The 23251-nt window shown below is 37.0% G+C and overlaps 2 pseudogenes; both read right to left on the reverse strand.

The window, feature by feature from the left end:
• Window positions 1-7095, reverse strand: part of LOC122333795 — a 55043-nt pseudogene extending 47948 nt beyond the window's left edge.
• Window positions 1-23251, reverse strand: part of LOC122341436 — an 82641-nt pseudogene that overhangs the window by 13946 nt on the left and 45444 nt on the right.

The following is a 23251-nucleotide window of genomic DNA, read 5'->3' on the forward strand; positions in this document are numbered from 1 at the left end:
AGCAATTAGAGCAATTCTGACTCAGCTTCCACACAAATCCATATTATCCTTCTACACGCAGCCTAGGAAATGTTCACAGAACACAGGAGCATCACATATCCGGATCTCCACTGAAACACTGACTAATTACAACCCATAATACCATCTAGGCCTATGAGATGCAAGCACAAGCGCAAGAAACCTCTTATGATAACTCCTTTTAGATTGAAACCCAATTTTATTTATAGACTGGAAATCTTAGGCACATAGCTAAAAATGTGTTTTCCGATCATCGCAAACTGCCAGAAAATGTTTGCTGACCTCACAATTCCATCTGAAGCCTGCCACTTGCTGCTCCACAGCTGTGAAACATGTCTTTCTACCATTATTATTGCTATAAAGAGCTACAACATGACAACTATAGTGGCCTGAGGCCAACACACAACAGAAACTCAACTAAGACAAGAGGCGGGTCACAGAACTTTTTTAAATTTTTAAATGTGCCACAAAACCTTAGCGTTAAAAGTCAGCAAGGTATTGTTAAATATGAGCAAGTGCAAAAAATTTGTTTATATTGTCACATTATATAATGTTCTTTTATGCATTGCACCATATGCCATTTTTTTATAGTTTTACCATTTAATCATTTTATATTATATTTAAATTAACAAATATATTAAACTTTTTTTTTAACCCCAACACATTACATGGGTGACATCAGAGCGAAAGAATGAAAATATAATAATGTTAAACTTAAAAACAACAACAAATACATGTGCATATATTAAGCGTCTTTAAGCGCTGGTGCAAATACACTTTGGAGAAACAAAAATGTGCAATTATTCAACTTAAAATCTGTCTTCACGGTGAAACTTATATCACTCCGTTATGTAATTTGTGCCCATTTAACAAGCAGGACACGCACTTGTTGACGCCGAAACCGCCCCGTATCTCTGTAAAATGTAAAACAGACCAGCTAAATAAATATAACGACATCTCCTACATAAACCCCACACGCAAGTAAACGTGATATGGTACTCTCAAGCAACGCAACGCTGAAAGTAAACACGGGAAACGCAGCGTTCATCGCAGCTGTGCGGCCATTTTAACGCAGTCAAACAATGGGGAGTCTGCGCAAACATCTACCTCCATTAATACAGCATTTCGCTTTAACATCACGCTCGTCGCGATCGTGTTAAGTCTGTGCACGTGTATCCGGCTGGGTGCTCCCAAAAACGCTTTCTGATCACGATAACGTTACGCATTTGGTTTTGAGACGCGACCAAAGCCACCGAACGAGATAAAATGGTCGCGACCCTGCCCCAAAACAACTAAAAACTGTGTCGAGGTGTTACTTTAACTGGAAAAAATACAGAACAAAAACACTTAAATCGTTTGAAGTATAAGAAAACCTTCAAGCGATGCTCAACTGTCGCTGTTTTTGTGAAACGCATAAAGAGCTAACCATGCTAATCGCTAGTCGCAGCCGTTTGCTATCGAACTGCATACATTTCTGCTGCATGTAAGCATTAAAGCGACACCTTTATGATAAATGAAAACGTATTTATTCGATATATTGGCAGCTTAAAACGTTCTAAACTACATTTACGCTTTTGCCCTCTACTCACCAGCGCAGCGACAAGACTTCCACTGTTCTGCCGCTCTGGAGAGAAAATCAGCGTGCGCTAAGCTGGAGCAGTGACACGTGATATCAGTGGGCCAATAGGATCATTCGATGGCTCGTCAGCCGCAGACAAGTGAATGGAGAGGGCGTGGCTTTGTCATTCATACTGGCGACTGCAAAAACAAACATTTCTCTCGCTTGCTAAAGGAAGGCGCCAGCTGAGAAAATCAGTCAAATTTCGTATGCATTAACACAATGCAAAGTGCAGTTTTAAACCGAGACACCGTATTTAAACATGACACATGGATGACTCTTTTTAAATATGACTTTTTTCCTTCAAAATATGTAATAAATAGTGGTAGGACACGGGCTCGGTCGTTTGGGGGCGATGCAACACAAAGAAAATGTGACCTCCGGTGGAACGGGAAATAGACAAATCACAGAAAGAGCAGCGTGATCCTGTGGCTGATAACTAACTTGCATTATTTAAGATGACTTTGGTTTGAAATTGGTGCAATTATAATAACTAAAAAGTAAAAAAAAAAATACAATGCGTAAGATATTTCTTGTTTTGATATTAATAAACAGCCCTCCAAACTCAGGGAAACAAAATGTTTATAGTTTATAGACATTAAACCAGTACCTTTTAAAAAAAAAAAAAAAAAAAAAAAAAGCTATTGTATTTACCTATTATAAAAACTAAATATTTACCCTATAGGAACTGTATGTACTTTTGGAGGAAGCCTATATGGAGTAAATGTACTTTTAAGAGATCGGCACGTGACAGCTTTGCACCTTTTTCTGAGAGGACCAATTTAAATGCAGCACCCCAGAAGTGGACAGAGACAGAAACTGAGATTCTTCCTGAAGTGAACCTTTATTGGTCAAAATAACATTGTATAGCTTCTACATTCCATAGCTTTTCAAGATCACACATAGCAGGGCTTTAGGAACAAGACACAAACGTTACATGAACAAGAACACAGTGAAACGTATTATCATGCGCATGTAAAAGTCCTTTAGTCATTTAGGTTGCAGTGATATTTACAGTATTATTCATTATTTGACTTTTATATATCTCCATCTGGTGCATGTAATACTGCATGTCGGCTCTATACAGAATCCTGTCACTGTTTACCTTTACTGTGACTGAGCAGCCTTGGTTCCAGAACTATTTTCCAGTTCATTTTCCACAGGTATTCTAGAAAATTGTTCAGCAGAGATTTACGATTTCAATCAACAATACAAACCAAGACAAAGCAGTACCTATTTGAAATGGCTATGAAACAAAAATACAAGTACTTCATTGTTTTAGAATGAGTTACCGTGAAGTATTGTGAATGGACAGCGTGTAAGGAATAATCGCTATTGTAAGTAGGATTATTTCTAAGGCATCTCAACCTATGTTGATGCGTGTGAGGGAGAGAGAGCGGGAGTGATCGAGTATGTGCTTTCTGGTATATAATAAAACATAATTTTGTGGCAAAACACGGAAATAGGCTGCCCGTTTTTTATCATATTGATTACTATATTTATTTGTTTGCTAGTGTCGTTGTGGGTTTTGGTTATTTTGCTGTTGTAAGCATAGACATACAGTAGTCAGCATTTGAAGCGGATCAAAAAAGGTCAGTTATCCTAAGACGAGAACGAAGTATTGTTTTAGTTTTAGGACAACTAAACCAAATGAAAGGTTGTGATCCACTCCAAATACTGACTATTGTACATCTATGGTTGTAAGACCTTTGAAATAATAAAAACCATTTGGCGTGGTGATATGGAGCTGTAATGCGGTCAAAGAGCTGCCTGAACTACGTTCTCTGTGCGATTCTAAAAAAAAAAACATTGCACGCCTCAGAATCTCCGTCAGCCAATCAGATTCAAGCTTTCAATGCCCCGTAGTATGAATAAATTATAAACAATAGTAATGTATGAAATGATGATAGTGTAATAATGATGGTGTGAAATACAATATACTTCATGTGTAAAGTTAATTCAAAAGCGTGCATGTTTTTGTTGCATGGTTAGGAACTGAATCCCCAAAATTTGGCAATTTAAATACCACAAAAATTAAAGATCGTCGGTAAAGTCAATTTCTGTACAAGGAAAATGAATGGGATTTTTACTTCCAGAACCCCACTGTGCTCAGTTATAACTCTTATTGAAGTCTCTGCGGTTTTAGAGCATTTTATCCATTTTCCCGCTCTCTTCCATGTGGTGGAACTCATACTCTGGACTCCCTCCATCAGTTCCGGACATTGTGCTTTTATTGAGTTCTGGAAGGAGCTGATCTCCCACCGCCGAAATGTGCTCCTTTTAGGTCACTGCGGCCCGTGGTTATGCGGTAGATTTTTCTCAGGACGGCCCGAGCGTAGAAGGATATAGACCCAAGGGTCCAGAATCTGGTTCAGCGGCCAGACGCACTCCAGTAACCATTAAAGTCCTGTAGTTTTTCAGATCATCCTCCATCATCTTCCAGCTGTACGAGCGGATGACTGACATCAGACCGAAGATCTGGGAGGAAAACAGGAAAAATCAGTAGTAGTCAGAATACTAAAGACTAGTCAGAACCAAGATCAAACCCGGAAAATGCGATTGATTAGAAGTTGCTCATGTAAGGATTGTGAGGTTTAATAAATCCTCAGTTGTGTTCTATCCTCACAAAGCATTCAGTTCTGATTTTAACCTCAAAAGATAACGTAAAAATATCTAAATGAAATGCATGGCTTTTTTATTGTCAAGAACATCAAAATACAGAAGTCTTTCTTCGAGGAAATTTAAATTCTTTGAATTCTGACATGCAGACTTGGCAAATCTACACACAGTTTGAGACGGTTGACATTTTTGCTGAGGAAATACCTGAAATTCCTTTTTTCTCATTAGAAAAACCAAAGAAGGAAACTGTTATCTTTTTAATCTTATCTCTGTATAGAAGAAACATTTAAGACATTTTGTCCTTCCCATTTCTGTGAACCTAAACAAGATGTAAGATAAAAACGGTTGTATTTTATCCTAAAAGGCTATACCAATTAGATCTAATTGTCTATTCATCAAAATTTTAGGCAGTATTTATAAAAAAAAAACAAAAAAAAACAAAACAGTGTACTTTGTCACTTTTTATATTAATGCATCGAATAAAAAAAATAAAAACTATTATAAACAGTATTTTCAACATTTAACAAAATCATACATATCTTAATCCTCATACTGATTTAATATACTTTTACTACAATTATGAGTTCGGTTTCTTCTTGAATCCTATGAATATTTCATGTTTTGATGTAAAGTACTTGGAGCTTATTGAAAAGCTTTTTCAGTCTACAGTCCTTAATCGATAGATAGATAGATAGATAGATAGATAGATAGATAGATAGATAGATAGATAGAACAATAAAACGACAGACAGATACAGACAGACAGACAGATACAGATAGACAGACAGATACAGACAGACAGATAGACAGGTTGACAGACAGATACAGATACAGATACAGATAGACAGACAGACAGATACAGATAGACAGATAGATAGACAGGTAGACAGACAGACAGATACAGATAGACAGACAGACAGATACAGATAGACAGACAGACAGACAGACAGACAGACAGACAGACAGACAGACAGACAGACAGACAGACAGACAGACAGACAGACAGACAGATAGACAGATAGATAGGTTAAGTTGTAGTGGCCATACTTACCAGCAGAGGGCTCCAGCAGATGCAAGAAGTGACCATAATGCCCACCAGCTGTGCCACCATCTCTATGTCGTGTGATTTGCTTACGACCTGCGGTGGCACTTCTTCTTGCGCAGGCGGGCGCTCACCAGCGTCACCGCTGATGGTGTTGCAGACCAGCGCCCACGGCCAGCGCAGCCGGTCCCAGTCCAGAAAACAGCAGCACAAATATGACGTCCGTGATGCTGGTGTTTGTTCAACACGCGTTTATGAAGCACCAGGTCCCCGGGTGCTGGTAGGTGTCACGTGCCCAGGCCAAAGGAGGCAGCAGCGCCACGGATAAAGCCAGCAGCCATATCATCACCAGCACCATCTTGGTGTGGGCCATGCAAATGACCGAGAGTGCAGGAGAGGAGGCGTCACGCCCATGCAGCGCTCCGCCGCCATGACGCAGCCCAGGAACAGCGGGCACAGGCCGAAGAACACCATGCTGCCGCCCAGGAAGCGGCAGGTGGCATCGGGTTGGTTGCAAAGTCCGCCGGAGTCAGACACGTAGAGATGCAGAACCAGGGCGCCCGAATGAGCGTGACCGGGCGAGGTCCGTGACCACCAGAGAGCTGGCGAACAGCAGGAACGTGGCTTTGGAGCGCTTCCTCAGCCGGCGTAGGCTTTGGCCAGGATGATCAGCGCTACGATGTTGGACACGATGCCCAGGGTCATGGACAGGCCCGCTGCCGTGGGGTCGGTGGTGATGTTCAGGTTTTCCCTGCAGCACACCTGGGCCACGTCGGGCACATGCTGGGTCTGATTCCCGAAGCCTTCGTTCACATCCAGGGCTGAACTGTTGTAGTGTTGGACGGCTAACATCTCCGTGGCTATAGTGGGTTGAGCACCGTTGAGCTTAGAGATACATGTCTACGGAGAAAAGAGCATAGAAGCGCTCATTTAAGAAGCGGGCGAGTTTAGGAACACCTCTTTAGCGAACAACCTGTAAATAAATGGGTAAAAATAGCACTGTTTTTTTTTTGGGACCGCTTAATCAGTTAATGTGTTTGAGTGATTACATCCCTTCCTGTTTTGTGTACAAACGTTCAGTGAGGGCAATTATGTCCAGAGGTCTGAAATGATGCACCCACACACCTTTTAGAAAACTTTAGTGAATAGGAACACTGTGTTTGCACAATTTCCTTTCCGTAGGGTACATGAGAAATTTCAACACTTCTGACCATTCACCTCTGTAAGAAGAACTAAACAACTGTTTGAAAATACCAAGATAGCAAGATTTAGCAATTTATTTAGCAAAAGCAAGACTCTTCTTCTTCACGTTTTTATTGTTTTAAAGTGTTAGCTGTCTTTTTTTTTGTCATTTTGTGACCTAATCAAAATAACCCAACTGCATTTTGACAGATGAACTGAAATGCGTTATGAAAAAAATAGTTTTTCGAAAACAGTTAAAAGTGGAGTAATCTGTTTTTCAAATCAACTCTTCAAATATAATGTACTTTGTTAATTTGTCTCTATTCGCCAATAATTATCATAGCAATCTGAATAACTACTTTATTTATTACTTTTTCTGCTACTTTATTATTTTATTTGCTCTGTCACACATATTCTGGAGTATCTAATCGCATCTTTGTCTATTTTAATGCAAAAATGAGAACATATTTGCCATGCAAAGTTTTATCATCCATGCTGATCGCCTCACCTTAAAATCTGCATTTTATATCTTTTCCCAATATAAAAAAAAAAAAAGAAGAAAGAAGAAGCAGTCCGTGAAACAGGCGATATCAGACTCCCATCGTCCGAGTCTTTTTTTACTTTTCCCCAAAAAAAAAAAATATTCCAGGAGGACTACAAGTGTCTTTGCAGCCTAAACAACGATGTTCACTAGCGTCAGTGGTGCTGTGGTCTTCAAAGTCCGAGAAAGCATAATGTAAAGGTGTATAAAGCCGAGAGCGCGCGGCGGACTGTGGAGTGACCCGCGCGCGCTCCTGTATTTATAGCTCTCTGTGCGCGAGACCCGCAGCCGCTGCTTCTGCGTTGTAAATATGACGCGTCACTGCCACCAGAGCAAAGTGAGCGCGCGTCTGCATGCTCCTAGTGTCTGGGGCGTCATAGACGCGTCTAATATTTTAAGCATGAGCGCGTAGAGTAGCCTATGTGATTACGCATAGATGATTCCCAGTTATTTTTAAGCAGGCAGCGCATCACTTCCACGTTGTAGAGGTTATGGACATCATGGATATCAACATATAGACGTTATATATTGGAGTAAGATGCAGCAGCAGCAGCAGCAGGCAGCACAAGGTCTCTAGACACATTAAGCTCGGAGAGTGAATGGACAGGGCGCCACGGACCTGTCAGCTGAAAATATACAGCGTCAAATGTGAAATCAATAAGCAGCATTTCAATTACTCAAATAATATACAGCTCAGACTTTCAGTTTAACATCATAGGATTTCTAGCCTCATTCAAGGTGTCATATAGCCATTTTTAACTGTCTTTGGTTTGATAGATGGGACCGGATTTATAGAATGTTTTATAATGGGACAGCACACAAAAATGACTCCTGTGATTTACTCACCCTCGGTTCGTTCAGTGTCACGTTCGGGCCGTGGAAATGTCACAACAATAACAGACCGCTGCGTTTTAAAGATTCCACGCCACCAATATTCCACATAGTTTTCAAAAGTTTAGTTTCCAGATGGAACGTTAAAGAACGCGACGCAAACTTCTCCCGCGAATCGAGCGATTCAAACAATCCAAGACGACTCGAAGTGTTTCCGCTTTTGTTTGCCGTGTGCACGTGTGGAATGAAGTCCGAGGCTGAAACTAATGAATGTCTGGTTTAATGGGGATTACAAAATAAGTAGTGGGTGTATTTTTTTTTTTTTTTATCATTGTAGTGTCGTTACGCTCACAAACTTTTAATTTTGGGTAATAGGTGCCTTTTATCAATTATATTTATTTTTGTAGACTGAAAATTTTAGAAAAGAATCTTCTTAAATATCATAAAGTTATCCTGAGAAAAAAAGTGAGAAAATTTTACTTAGAAACTGCTATTAAAGTTAAAATTAAGTTAAAGTTACACCAATCATTTTTAGAAATGGCAACACATTGATTTAAACACCTTTTTAAGTAGAAAGATTACAATAGTGTATATATATATATATATATATATATATATATATATATATATATATATATATATATATATATATATAATATATATATATTTTTTTTACAGTGTATAACTTCCTAATCTTAAAACCCCAAAGGTAAGACATTCGAGTTGTTTTAGATTAACTGTATCAGATTGTCTTAGCAAGAACTGTTCATGTTACATATATGAGAACTTCTAAAGAACTTTTTCAAAACTGAAATCAGAACATTCTTACGGTGTCCTGAATTCTATCTTTTGACATTTCCTAACTTCTGTGACTGTCCTAAGAAGGTTTTCATGAACCCGGCCCCACTGGTTCCAAGGACATGGGGAGGGTAGAGAAAGAAAGAGCATGTCTGAGGTACTTTTTTAGCATTTCTTTTGTGACTATAAAAGAACAATTCCCAACAGACTTAAAAAAATACCAGGGGATGTGGGCTATACAAAAAATCAGTAATTAGTGTAGAATAAAACTGGATGACAGCAATCAAGTGAACCTAACAAAAGACCTTTTCACGTTACTCTTCCTGGTACTGACCTTTTTTTTTACAAACTAGCCTAATTTGGCACTATATGGAAAGGCACAACAAATAGCGGCCCATTACGAATGAAAGGGTTGGTCGGTCTTGCGTCATCTTCTTTAAACACTAAGAAAGAAATAATCACATGATGCTAATGTTGAACACCTCTCTCTCTCTCTCTCTTTCTCTCTCTCAACACATGATTGCAACAGCATGTGGTTCGTGTGTGTTTTTCCCAGTCGTCAGGTAACAAACACAGTGATAACTAGCATTCATTACAGCACATATCTGCCTCATCTGTGATTGCAATTGAAAGTAAATATAAGAAAATACACGAAAATAATATCACATGATGCAAATTACTGGTAGGCATGATTGGCCAACAGTGTATTTGCTTAAAAGTAAGAGATAAAATACATAAATACAATTTGTCAATTAGACTTTAAAATGAAAATAAAGAAAAGTAACATTACATTGCTGTCCCGCTCATTTCTGCGCCCCTGTAGGCAACGGATATTTGCACTGAGCATATAGCGGCGGAGGCTATTTACACTAAGAGCAAATAACAATGAGACGCTGTTTGCACTAAGTGAAAATGGCGTATTTTCTTAGCAATATGCCATTTACACTGTGTGCAAGTATTGATGGGTTCTATTTACACGACGTAATAATCAGGATTTACTGCTATTTAACAGGGCCGCCATCTCACGCAACTGACGCCACGCTTTCTCTCGCTCCTCGCCAAACATGCATTTTCCCACACAGTCAAAAGCTCCTCGGTTAAAACCTACCTGGTTTCATGGCATAAAGCGTGCCTGGAGTGCGCTTTTAGTGAGACACAAAATGCGTACCAACAAGTAACGTATCACCGAACACAGAGCCAGTAAAACTCTGACGCCTTTTATTCATTTTCACACAGACTTTTCATTAATAAAGCGCAATTTTCGCACAATTACTTGAAGGGCGCCATGTGACTTGAACAATATCAATATGCTGGTAAGCGTTAGCGTTAGCGTCACACATATCGATGTGTTTTAATAGACGGTGGGTTTGTTCGGTAGCTCACGTATTAAAATCTACTGTTTGACAAAACAGTTCAAATCTGTGTAAAAGGAAACTGAAATGACACGGTTGCATCAATCAATGTATTTTTATATCGGTTTTGCATTTCTTGACACTCTGGGGTATGTTTAGGGTTGGATTTGGTGTGGGGCATATTAACAACATGATAGAGCTTTAACAATTAGTCCATGGATACTTAAATTTTGAATACACACCTATATAAATACACATAAAAATGCCGGTCTTCACGTATCGAACCTGTGGTTTAGCATCACTCGGTGGACATTTGTCTTTGAAACTGTGGCGAAACATACGAAAGATGAGACGCACTGTGTCTGTTGATTTCTTGAACACCTGTGATTGGCCACTGCGTTCACCAACCTCTAAACGCTGGGTTATTTTCCATGCACGCTAAACGTTTAACACAATGAAGCCAAATAAGAAGTTTACTGATTACGAAGGATCTTGATCGTGAGATCAAGATGAACTAAAGAGGTGAAGGTCCTATTAGCAAACTTTCTTGGCCAAATGGCTTATAATACGCTCAGAATTTGAACAAAAGTTGTTTTTCGTGCTGCTTACGGCCATAACAGGCTAAACAAGAAGCGGGCGTCTTGAAGAGACATCAAACCGACTGCGTCAAAGAAATGCAAATCAAAACTGTCAAAAACTTTGCATCCATTCGACATCCAGAGAGGTGCTTTTTAGAGGTTTGCACTTAGTGTAAATAGCCTCTGCTAATAAGGCCGACTATTTGCACTTAGTGTAAATACACTCCAATATAGACCGGCACAACATGAAACATCTTATATCTGACCATATACAGCATCCCCCAGTGGTGTCTGTTTTCCCCCATTTATTAGCTTTGGCATTGCTTTAGAGTTTTGCTTCCATGAGACTTGTGTCTGCTGGACGTAAACGATAGTTTGTGACAAAGTTGACCCTGAGAGGCAGTTTCCGTTTCAAATGCAAGCCAAAAATGTGCATCTGGACATATTTTTTAGTGTCGGCTCAACACTTGTTTTTTCGGCACAGTCATCTGGCACACATCAGGCCATCTTGTGTTTTTGTTTTCACCATAGGCAATTGTGGTCTTGTGGAAAGGACTGCAGAACACCTTGGACTGTTATAATGGAGCATGCACCAGAATTTGATTTCCCACCATTCCCGGGGGGCTTTCCGGAGCGAGAAGTGCATGAAGTTATGGCTTAGATAAGAATATAGGTCTAATGTTTTCTTGTAGCCTTCAGGAGAAGGATAAGGCTACAAAATAGTCCTCCAACGGCAAAGAAAAATATATATGTACATTTAGCAGACCCTTTTAATTAAAATAACTGCATTTTACGTGTTCTCTTAATTGACGCCATGCTCTGTTAGTGCTGCACTGAAGAAACAAGCAAACAAATGAGAATAAATACATTAATTCATTCATCTTCAGAACGTTTCCATTAACCATAAGGTCAGTGTTGGGAGTAACGTGAGCTGCTAATTAAAGTAATGCATTACTTTTTGGCCACGTCTCTTGCTTCTCAGATGTTTGTTCTTGAGAAAACATCTCTTCCAAAGTTTGCAAAGAGGTCTCACATTATAGCAATATCAGCAGCGGGCTCGTTCTGATTTATTAACGGAATTTCAGGGGGAAAAAAATCTTGCTACAAAGTTATACTTCATATAAACATAACTGAGATCTCATACTGAAGAGCAACGTCTGAGCGAAAACATCTTCCTACAGTTTGCTGACATCAGGCATTTGCGGAGGCTCTGGTCGCGCTGATTGACCGCAGCACGTCTTCACACAGCACCACAAGATTGCAGGCCGTCACCCAAGCACTTTCCTCGGGTCATTAAGTCTGTGAGATCTATCCGACGCTCGGCTTTATCCAAAGTGGATCCGGAGAGGAAATGAAAGTGGAGGAACAGGAGAAATGTGTTGGAATTAAGTGCTTTGCGACCTGAAGCTAGAATCATGCACGGTTAATTACACGCTTCCCAAAGCAAGTGTCACAGCATTTATCCCAGGATTGAATCTCTGGAGCAACAAGAGGTGAGGTGTTTTTCAGCACGGTTGACGGATGACAGCTCGGTCCCCGTGAAGATCCGACCCGGCGTTCTTCTGACTTCCAGCCCCAGGCTTTAACCAATGTGCCGCATCTGCAGGTTTGATTTGTTTTTCAGTAAAAGCTGTAAATGGACTAAGTACTGCAGTGACTAATGATTTCATTGGTCTCTGGAGAGGAGAGTCCCGAAGATGAACGACCAGATATCACCATGTCATCGGCTTTTAGGCCCACAAAATTCGCCACTTGGGAAATTTAGCTCATCCGTTTGTCTTATGAGAGGAAATAATGAGATACCTGAGTGCCCATGTTTCTGTGATCATCTGATAACTGTGCGATTGTGTACCGGATAACGTTTGCAAAAGTATTCAGGAGCAATGTTTTAAATGTGAATTTATATTAATCGTGATGCTGGCAAATCATTTTAGAGTTTGATTTGATTTAAATGGGGAAAATAAAAAAGGTATGGGGCTTAAAAATACATATATATATATATATATATATATATATATATATATATATATATATATATATATATATATATATATATATATATATATATATATATATATATATATTTATTTATTTGGTAAAACAACAATATTAATACCGCTTATATGAGAGTTATATATATATATATATATATAAGATGAAACATCCACCCTGTTCATGCTCTGGTTCTCTAAATATGTAATAAAACAAGAAAATAGATGTTAAAATATTACCTGAACTGTAAAAGCGCATATAGCAGGGTCAATAAATACATGTTTGAAATGTTAAATATTTGATCAGGATTATTATGAGCTTTACCAGCATGTTAAACATTTCCCCCAATTAGACTAAAACAACATTAAACGTTTCATTTTTTTTCAACAATCCTGCTCAGTTCAAACTCAGATAAACTTTTTAGGAATGACATAAAAGCAAACGATAAACTAAAAACCAAAAGCGTTCTGTGACGTACCTTAAAAAGACCTTCAGACGCGCGGGCATCAGAGAAGCAGATGGAAACCTGGCCTAAAGCAATCTGCTCAGAGAATAAAAAAAGAGCTTGACGTTTGAACATTTGATGTGCAGCATCTTGGCGATCCATATTTCCTCCTGGGATGTTCGATCTGAAAATATAACCTCGGTGGGACAATGAGCAAGGAAATACAACCGGAACAAATGCGATGGCTTTAAAACCCGAAGCATGATTAGAGATTCACACGCACAAACAACTACAACAAACGAGCTTTATAAAACTATTACAACGGCAGAAAATGATTTCACCCCGTCGCAGATATATTGAGCAAGCTGGTATTTCACAAGGGAAAGTTTTCGCTTTGTGGAACCAAGGTAAACATTTGAGAATTGGGACTGTTAAGTGTCAAACAATGGCTGTATGTGAAGTGACACTGGCTGGACCTGTCCGGGAAATAAACAGCACGACTGACTGGGATAAAAAACTGGACTGGAATAAAAGTTTGTGCCACTATACTCATGCTTTGGACTGCACAGTCAGAATATGCCACTGTGTGCGTGGCTCGCGATTAGTGTGATAAATGACATATCTTTGCTAATGTCGCGTGATTGTTGAGTGGAAGCAACTGAGCTTTCTGAGTCTGATTTCTAAGAGCGATTTCCTTATAAAGAACTGCGTTTTGCTTTGTGCAATCAATAGACTCCAGCGGAAATCGCATATTTGGCACCAAAAAGGCAAAAAGCAGCAGCCTGTGACGTAAAAAGGAAAACATGACAGAGCTGACCATGTTATGCATATAATAAATAAGCTATTCATTAAATAAATAAATAAATAAATAAACACACATAAAGCAAAAAACATATGGATGTTATAATATATATATATATATATATATATATATATATATATATATATATATATATATATACATGCATGTACATACATTTATTTATTTATATTCTTATATTTTAAATAAATAAAAATACATTTAATACATAAAAATAAAATGTTTCTTAAAAATATACATGTGTTTGTATTTATATACATAGTAAATATCACAGTATACACACACGTAAACAATACATGCATTCAATCATAATTCATAGTTGGACAGCACTAAACTAAAATAATAAAAGCATAGCATTTGTTACAATCAAAATACTTATTTACTGACAAACAATTGGTATATTTAAATATAAACATATATACAAATATACATGAATGTTATTTTGTTATATTTATTTATTTATTATACAAATTAAATAGGTAATTATTATAATCTATAATATTTTCAAAATACATGCATAATATAAATCATAGCGTTTGCTATGCTTAAAATAGTTTTTACTGCTATGATATTTAATACGAAAATAAATAGGTTATTTTATTAAATGTACACTGACATTAAGTCCTTTATGCTGTGTCTTACAGATGACTATATTCCAGACACTTCATTTAAAATGGACAAAAACACAGTGTAGTTTATTTTACAGGCCAGTATCAAACAAGCGAAGCGTACTAAAGGAAGCACCGCGCTTGTGAAACGAAACCACTCTTCATGCCTCTCTTTGTTCTGTTTGTGGAAATGTAGAAACCATTCACCCAAAGGCACTGCAAACTCATCAGCCAACCCACGTACAGACACTTGAGTGCATTACGCGCTAGACGCCCTTGAGGATCAGCAAAAGGCGACGGCATCGATATCTGTGAACACACAAGCTCACAAATCTCCTTCAGCACCCTGAACGATAAACTCATCCGAGCAGGTTAATCAGCTGTGCCGCGCCGCGATAAACAACCCATCCTTGAAATAAAGTCATGCCAGAGGCGGCTCCAAACGCCTCTGATGACAGCTACCAGAAATAACCGCCGATTTATGACTATGAGGATTCATAAAGCGGCCTCTGAGAGGAGCTACGGCCTCCTGAAGCTTCCAGCGTGGGCTTCTGGTTTAGTCTCTATAACTCTCGCTTTAATGTCCTGTTAAATGTTTCATTGGCCTCTTAGACCAGTCTGAAGCTGATGATCTGAGTGTCGTATCAGTCTCGAAGGAATGTCCCTCTTTTAAAAAACAACTGCATTTAAAATGGAAGTCTGTGGGACAATATGCTTTCAAGTGACAATTTTTTTAAAGCCTTCATAAATGTGTTTTATGTGTTTAGCATTGTTTTGGAACAACTGTTTTAGATCCTCTGCTATAATAATAATACTTCTGTGTCTGGATTTTCATTTACAGTAAGTAATCAGACCCTTTTGTTATTGTTGAGCAGATCGTTACAAGAGTTGAAAATTGCATGTAATTCTACACAAAATAGGTTAGTAAACAGTTTAAAGTCTCGTGGTTATACTTTAAAAAAATCTGTATTCTAGCATTTATTCCAGTGCAGTGGTTTGTGTTACTGTCAACTAAACTATGAATTTGAATTACAATAATGCTGAAATGGAGAGCAAAAAGAAATAAAAAGATCTAATCAAATAAAAACATCTAAAATAGAAATAGAAACAAGGGAAATAAATAATGAAATTATTTAAATGATAAATTATGCTGTCAAAACGATTTAGAATGGAAGAGATGAATGAAAAGATGAATTATTATTGAATTCAAATGCTAAAAAAATTGCTATAAAATATTTTCATTATTAAAAATATTTTGTATCCCTTAATAATAAATAAAATGCACAAAATACGTAATAAAATATATTTTTAAATAAATAAATGAAAACATTTATTATATGAAAAACTTTTAAATCTAAAATGCTGCCTAAACGACTAAATGAAATGTTTAAAAATGACTGAAAAATAAAGAGGTTAAATGGAAATACAAAAAAACTATTTAAAAATTACTGCATTCCCGAACTGAATGACATGACTAAAACTTAAATTTAAAAAATAAAATATGAAAATAAGGGCTAATTCAAAACATGAACACATACTATAATAATACATAAACACTATTAAAATAACATGCTTTTGTTTTGTAAAAAGTTCTTTTGTAATTAACAGCATGCCATGGTCATAGCGGTGAGGACACATATATAATATTATTAGAAATCCCAAATAGAGCAACTTAATGCCTATGACTCTGTTTCCAAAATCTACAGTCCAGGATCAGATGGAAAAACATCAAGGTGCATTTTGTGAAAGATCAGCCTCCCAAAAAGTCATCCAGACCCTTAGGCTTCGATGAAATGTTTGAGTGTTTAATATATTAAAGCGTGAAGAACTAAATGACTTGTTTCTAGTTTCTCTTACACACACACACACACACACACACACATATTCTGATTCACTCGCACAGTTTCAAACGCAGAAAAAAACGCTCTCAGACTGACAGATTCATAAACAGCCTCATCATTATCTAATACCTCATCTGCGGTCTCAATGGATTCTCTTAGTCTTAATAATCAAGACACAAAAAACTCTATTCTTACCCACAATAACCTCCCACTGTGAGACTAACGCGATTATTGACTCTTTCTGACTTTATTTTTGGCTCAGTGCGCTCATGCTTGATCTCTGATAGGAGCATAAACCTTCTCAAATGATGAACTGCTAAATCGAATCTGTTAAAGGCAGAATACCGATACACGTCTCACTAATGATACGGCATCACTGTGACCTGCTGATGTATAATTGCTAAACAAATCTTTCACTCGAGCAAAAAAGCAGCAAATTTCCATGGAAAAGTACTTAGCAGCTGCTTTTTGTTCTCCGTGACTCAAGTCCCTTTGCTCCAAAACCCTTCCGGACGTGGAAAAAGTGAGCAAGAGTTGAAGCGTGGGCTATTACGATAAAATTATTGATCAGTCCTGCATTTCTATTTACTGTATGATACCTTATCAGTTTCTTTCATACATTAATCAAGATCTTTTAGGTTTTGGTGTGCATAGATTTGATTGATTTTAATCCACGTAATTCTTATGAGCGCCAATAAATACCGAGTAACGTAAAGGGACAAAAACGTCCCTTTTGAACACTATCCCTCAGGTCTGAGACCTTCAGCGCTCCACTACACTACATAAAGATCATAGAGAATGCCTCCCAGCAAGAAGAATATAACAGCTGATAATAGCATGCCATATTACATAAGTCTCCTGTGATACGATTGGTTTTAGTAAATCATCAAAAGCCTCCGTGTTACTGGCAGGGCAAATTTGGTTTTTGATTATTTCAGCATGTTACACAAGTAATGAGCGCTTGTGGTTATCATTTCCAGACAGATGCATAGCCGTCTTATCTTGCCTATGCATCGGTATCATGCTAAAAATGTTTGAATATGTTGGAAACTTTTTTTTTAGCTTCTTTTTGAAAAGGAGATTCTTGGTAAAGCAGGAGTTGGTTTTCATTTCGTTGCTGTAGTCATCTGCAAGAAATCTTTAAGAAAATCGTCAAGCAATCTCCAAGGAAAAAATCTTAACTAAACACCTAGCACAGTGAAGTTTATATGGTTCAAGGGGGAGGAGTACATAGAGGTGGAGACCAGTACAACAAAAGTATGCAGATGCAGAACAGGAACTTTCCCGATCCTTGACCTATTTAGCATCCAAGTGTCATTCAAAGGCATAGGTGCTAGAGAGCACACTTGATTTGGGACACCTACCAAATGTTCAAGAACTGAAAGACAAAAGATAACTGTCTCAGGGCTTGGGCTTCCTGCTCTTAGCATCTAAATCACAATACACATTCAGCTTATACTGTTATATTGGAATCTGTGTTCAACCTTTCATAAATTTGTAATACATATTTAGTCTTTAAAAAGCACACCGATGTTTTAGGTAGTTAAATGTTACATTTCATGGTATGAACCAATCAATTCCTTGAAATCCGGTCCCATTAGGACCCCAAGCGATCCCATTGGCTCAAATTACTTTTAATAGGCACTCTCTTTAGTGCCCGATTACAATTCCATGTTATAAGAAATGCTGTTTAAACTACGTTACAATGATAATTAATGTCTGTATTCGTTAACTTATGTACTAGCATAGCATACAGGTTAGCTTTATAGCTTATTTTGACCTTACATACATATTCACAATCATTTTTCATTACTTTTGTGTTCAACTAAGTGTTGATGTCAAACCAAACTTATTAATTTTCACTTAAAAAGGATTTTAGTACATTTATGTATTAATTAAAAGTTAATCAAGTGTAAGAAATGACATTCAATTAGTTTCATTATGCACTAATTTGTTCTATTATGCACTATAGTAAGCTATACGTTTTTACATTTATATCTTTATGTATTTATTTAGGGATCACATGGGGTTCTAAGCGGACCTAATTTTGATAGGTGGCCTAATTTCTTTTGATACTAGTGAACTGTCCATAACTATCTATCAAGAATAATGATACTTATGTCACTAATTATACTGATGATTTGATATGTGACCTGCTAATATGTAATTGCTGTGCAAATCTTACAAATCATTGCAAAAACAAAAACAAACAAAAAACCCCAACAAATTTCCAAGCAAAGGTCTACCCAAAAGTCCTCTGGACACTAATAAATGAGAAACAGTTGAACCGTGGATCAGTATGCAGTGAACATACATAAATTACATCTAGTTATTTTGCAGACACTTTTATCCAAACCGAGTTACAACTGGGGCATACATAAAGCGATTCTTCTTAAAGCGGAAAACAGAAACAGGAAGTACCTGTAATATCAAGTTTTAGGCATTGTTCCAGACAAGTACAAGCTAGAAAGAGAAGGACTAAATAGAGAGAAAGACAAAGTTGTTTTTTTTTTTTTTTTTAATGTTGGGTTTCTTGCACAGAATGGTCTGATCATAATACATCTACATCTACATCTCACCCCCATTGTTTTTGTCAGTAGCCACTGGCTGATTTGCATTTAATCAATTGTATGTTGTTTTTTGTGTGAACTAATATTTTAAGCCACCAGAAATATTATGGCACAAACTGCATGGCAGGTCCTTTGCTGGTTTAAGATGGTCCTTTGCTGGTTTAAACTGGTCCTTTTGCTGGTTTAAGCTGGTCCTTTGCTGGTTTAAGATGGTCCTTTGCTGGTTTAAGCTGGTCCTTTGCTGGTTTAAGATGGTCCTTTGCTGGTTTAAACTGGTCCTTTTGCTGGTTTAAACTGGTCCTTTTGCTGGTTTACAATGGTCCTTTGCTGGTTTAAGCTGGTCCTTTTGCTGGTTTAAGCTGGTCCTTTGCTGGTTTAAGATGGTCCTTTGCTGGTTTAAGTTGGTCCTTTGTTGGTTTATGCTGGTCCTTTGCTGGTTTAAGCTGGCCCTTTGCTGGTTTAAGATGGTCCTTTGCTGGTTTAAGCTGGCCCTTTGCTGGTTTAAGATGGTCCTTTGTTGGTTTATGCTGGTCCTTTGCTGGGTTAAGCTGGCCCTTTGCTGGTTTACGATGGTCTTTTGCTGGTTTACGATGGTCTTTTGCTGGTTTACGATGGTCGTTTGCTGGTTTAGGCTGGCCCTTTGCTGGTTTAAGCTGGCCCTTTGCTGGTTTAAGATGGTCCTTTGTTGGTTTATGCTGGTCCTTTGCTGGGTTAAGCTGGCCCTTTGCTGGTTTACGATGGTCTTTTGCTGGTTTACGATGGTCGTTTGCTGGTTTAGGCTGGCCCTTTGCTGGTTTAAGCTGGCCCTTTGCTGGTTTAAGCTGGCCCTTTGCTGGTTTACGATGGTCTTTTGCTGGTTTACGATCGTCCTTTGCTGGTTTAAGCTGGCCCTTTGCTGGTTTAAGATGGCCCTTTGCTGGTTTACGATGGTCGTTTGCTGATTTATGCTGGTCATGTGTTGGAAAAGGACCAGCATAAAGGGTCAGCTTAAAACAGAGACCAATCCTTTTTTTATCTGAAACTTTAAATTACAAAACGTTTCTTTTGTTATTCACTGAGCCTAGACTTGTAATGAGTTTTTAATTCAACTGTAGTTTAACTGCAAAATGCAAATCTTTTTTATAAAATGAACTTTCGTAAATGTTAGCTGTTTAGAATCATCGTAAACGTCTCCAAATCCTTTATGCATTTATGATAAAAGCTAATTGCTTTAAATGCAGCTTTTCAATTCAGTCGATTTGCTTTCATTTAAAATAAGATCAATCTCGTTTGAAGCTCACTGAAGGCTGTGCAGATCATGGTCAGTTGTTACGTAAAAGAGCAACCCCATTAACCCACTGGAGATTGAGGTGTTGACAGATGCCTGTGTGTTTTGGGTCACGGCCAACAAATGCATATTTCTCTCACCATCCCCTAAGAACACACACACAAACATATTCTAATGGACAGACACACATACACATCGGGGTTGAAAGGAGAACAAAACAGTGTGACAGGAAAGGCTACTGATTAAAACCATTTCCCAGTGAGCACTTGAACATGGGAATATTTCAGTAAGGGAAGTGTAAATGTTAAACTTTTGACCTTTGTTACCAATACATTGAAGGTACTAATAGGGGTAAATAGGATAAATAAGACATATATTTGAGCTTTTGTACCAGTGCCAGCTTTGTATCTTTTTGTACCAGCTTTAAACACATTTCAGCAGTGCAGTGCCCTTAAAAAAATCTAAAGATATATATATATATATATATATATATATATATATATATATATATATATTGTATATGCTGTATAGTAGATACTGTGGAGGAAACACTAAATAAAAGCAATAATAAAAATAGCATCTTGTTTACACATGTCCAACTAGTGAAAGATGGTTTTCACACAGTGTAAAGAGAAATTATGTTATTTGTATGAATAATAAATTTGAGAAATAATAGCCAAAGTTACTGAAAGATGCCTTTGCCGTTTATTTACTACTTTCATAGGCAAATTTTAAAGGTATAGTTCACACAAACATTTGTAAATGATATATTGAATACCAAAAAATAATGAAATACCAGCAAATATTTGGTTACCAATATTCTTTAAAATATTATCTTTTGTGTTCATCAGATGAAAGAACAACATACAGTTTTTTGTTTTTTTAAGCATTCCTTGTATGCACCAGGGTGTTAAAAGCCTTTATCAATATAATGCTAATATTGAGATAGCTGAGCTGTGAATTATTTCTCAGCAGCTGATAACGACCAAGGAACGTTTGCTCGGACAGCTATTCTCCCCATGTCCATCTGCAGCCTTACTGTAGTGTAGGAAAATATTGAAATTATTTCCAAATTCCAGTTGTGCTGCAAAAATGAAACGGCACTGATATACAGCGCAGATCTCCAGAATAGCCTTTTTTAAGCAACACAGGCTTGATGCAAAAACAGAAAATGCACCAACAAACTCTTACATACTTTAAACCAAGCGTGATGAATTTATATATTCAGTGGCTCAAATAAAAGGCCAAATCGCTCCTTCGTGTTTTTACTGGCCCAGTGGGGAGAAAAACAAGGCAAATGACTAGGGACCCTGAAATTCTGTATTCAGACTGCATTTCCTTGATATCCTGATACAAACTACTCATTTTAAACTGTTTATATGGTCAGTTGACTTTGGTTATTCCGTACTAACGTTACACCATACAATGGCTTTTTAACTTGGTAATGGGATTTGGTAGAATGTGACCGTATTAGCATTAAGAAGAAACAGTTCGAGGGAGAATCTGAAAAAAATGTATATTAAAAAAAGCTGATGACAAGGAATCACTAATCTGCCTTATCTCAATTGTTGTCCTTCTACGTTTGGTAATGTCCATGTATTTCCATAACCAGTTCAGCAGAAACCTGTTGTTGGGTTTCAGTATTTTCTGGCAATGCCTCAGGATATCAGATCGTATCTTCAGAGAAGCTGTGGTAGGTCTTCAACTGAAAATGAAGGCAAAAAAATAAATAAAGACCGAAAGCATCACTAAAATCATTTACTCACCCTCACGTTGCATGCTATTACTTTTCTGTGCATCACAAAAGAAGTATTTTTGATGCATCTGATGGGGTTTGACGCAGTTTTTTTTTCCATACAGCCATATTAAAATTAAAAATTAAATTAAAAGTATACGACTGACACAACACAAGTCTTGGACACCAAAAGGTTACTCATTTATCAGATAATCTTTCTATTTAATATCAACATTTCAAAAACAGTGCAACAAGCATTTAAACTGTGTGACAATTCCTCAAAAATTGTCTTTCTATGCGTTATGTGAAGCAAATATATATATATGTATATATATGTATGTATGTATGTATATATATATATATATATATATATATATATATATATATATATATATATATATATATATATATATATATATATATTTTTTTTTTTTTTTTTACAGAGCCATCGTTGCTGTCTTGCCAAGTAAATTTAGGGCTTCCCGGATATCTTTATTTATCAGGGAGTATCAAGGGATGATGTCCAGTGATCTGTTTATGCTAATCTATGATTTGTGATAACAAAACCAGGAAGACGAACGTCTAAAACAAACATATGATCAGAGAGCAATACAAACACACACATAATCATTTCTCCAACTCTATTTTAAGCAAAAGCAAAACAATCCATTGTGATAAAGACTTGATAAGCAATGCTCATTTAATACGAAGTGTTTTTATAACATGAAGCAATGTGACATGACTGCGCTCTTGTGAGAGTTGTGACTGTTTAAAAAAAGGAACAAGAGATGCATTTATTTACTTGTAAAAATACTGTAAAAATCGCTGTGGTTGCTAGAAGTTTATGAAAATGTTTCTGGGAGAGTATCGTGCTGGCAATGCTACAGTCATGCAGCCCAAACAACAAATGAATTACTCTAAATACAGAGTAAATATATATTATGATAAGTGTTTGCCAAAACAATAAAAATGTGGGAATGCAGGAGATTATGCACTTTTTCCTTTAAAATGAAAAAATAAATATTAAATGATATTATGAATAATATTAATAAATTATTTTAGCCTAAAAGTACATGGCTTTTTAAATATAACATAAACAAGAGGTAATAAATAATTATTTGATTATTGAAGTATGTTTTACAAGAAAATACTATTCAACTTTTCAACTTTCGAAATTTCAAGTCCGTAAAATTTATTAGAAATGTATGAAAAGTGAAAATTATTGTACATTTTACTTTTTTCAAAGTGATAATTGCAGTGAGACAATTCTTACTTTTCACTTTATTATTTCATTGTTAGTTTTTTTTTTTCACAATGTATATTCTGCCATTAACCGAATAAATACTTTGCACAATTCATTTTTATGTGTAATTCTTCTTACTGTTAATTCTCTAA

This window comes from Puntigrus tetrazona, chromosome 3, assembly GCF_018831695.1.
Source record: "Puntigrus tetrazona isolate hp1 chromosome 3, ASM1883169v1, whole genome shotgun sequence".
Taxonomy (NCBI): domain Eukaryota; kingdom Metazoa; phylum Chordata; class Actinopteri; order Cypriniformes; family Cyprinidae; genus Puntigrus; species Puntigrus tetrazona.